The sequence below is a fragment of the Bidens hawaiensis genome, unplaced genomic scaffold, assembly GCF_021521415.1.
Source record: "Bidens hawaiensis isolate Kalapana, Puna unplaced genomic scaffold, B.hawaiensis_p1.1 tig00023273_1, whole genome shotgun sequence".
NCBI lineage: Eukaryota > Viridiplantae > Streptophyta > Magnoliopsida > Asterales > Asteraceae > Bidens > Bidens hawaiensis.
The window spans coordinates 286,422-288,005 of NW_027493653.1; positions in this window are offsets into that span (position 1 = coordinate 286,422).

The window sequence follows — 1,584 nt, forward strand, 5'->3', positions numbered from 1 at the left end:
ATCGCGCATTTATTATATGGAATTATGAGTTTTTTAGCCTTTACGTATCAATATGTGTTGCTCAGATATCCATTACAATTGCATGCGCGACCTCGACCTGAGACCTTAACAACTATGTTTTGGCATTTGTTTTGCCTTAGTTGTGTTTAGGTATTTTTATGGTCAGGCTGCGCAGTATGTAGGATGGATGTTGTGAGTGATTTGAGCTAAGGCTCACATTATTGGGCTAAGGCCCTGACGTTTTAGAGTTAAGACTCGTTAACGTGTTTGAGCTTGAAGCTCGCGCATGTATGTTTTACTTCGTTTTATTTCGTTTTGATGTCAATACAATGTTGTCATATTGCTCAAAATTAATAAAGGGAAGTGTGAAACATGTATGCAAAAGGTAATAGAATTGGGCTAAGGCCCTGACGTTTTAGAGTTAAGACTCGTTAACGCGTTTGAGCTTGAAGCTCGCGCATGTATGTTTTACTTCGTTTTTATTTCGTTTTGATGTCAATACAATGTTGTCATATTGCTCAAAATTAATAAAGGGAAGTGTGAAACATGTATGCAAAAGGTAATAGAATCCACATTAAGAGAAGATAGCGCGTATCATTATTCATAATGGCTTAAAAAGCCTTGATTACAAACTTGACATTTTTTACATGAAACATTTTCTAAGCTGTGCCGCGTTCCATGCGCGCGGGATCTTCTTTCCATTCAAATCTTTTAAAGCGTATGCGCCTTTTCCCAATTCTTCCAAGACTTGATAAGGTCCCTCCCAATTGGGGGACATTTTTCCCTGGGGTATCGCGCGGCTAGCTTCATTGTTTCGAAGGACAAAATCATTTTTCTTGAAGTGGCATTCTTTCACACGCTGGTTGTAATATTTTTCCAGTTTTTTCTTGTATTTGGCTTCACTGATGATAGCCGCCTCTCTGCGCCCTTCAAGTAAGTTGAGATCCAACCTTCTTTCGCGCTCGTTATCAATCTTGCTCATCATGAGCACTCTATGGGATGGGCATCCAATTTCTGCTGGAATCATTGTCTCCGTTCCATAGGTTAGGCTGAACGGGGATTCGCCATTGCTGGTTTTGCTTAATGTCCTGTGTGCCCACAGGACATTAGGTAGCTCTTCGACCCAAGAATGGGATTCTCCCTCCAACCTTTTCTTCAGCCCATTTAACAAGCTTTGATTCGCGCGCTCCGCTTGGCCATTCCCCTGAGGGTGGTATACCGAAGTGAAGATTTGGTTGATGCGCAATTCCTTGAGCCAGTTTGATATCTTCCTGTCAGTGAATTGTTTGCCATTATCGCTCACAATTTCCATGGGCAAGCCAAAACGGCATATGATGTGGCTCCAGATAAACTGCTTCATCGCCTCGGCTGTGATTTTTGCTAGTGGCTTGGCTTCGACCCATTTTGTGAAATAGTCTACCGCCACTACCAAAAATTTTACTCGTCCTTGCGCTTGCGGTAGGGGACCCACAATATCGATTGCCCATTTGTGGAAAGGCCATGCGGAGGTCACCGGAATCAAGTTGTTCTTTGGCCGCATGGTGTTTGGCGCATAGCTCTGACACGCTTTGCATTTTTGGATCT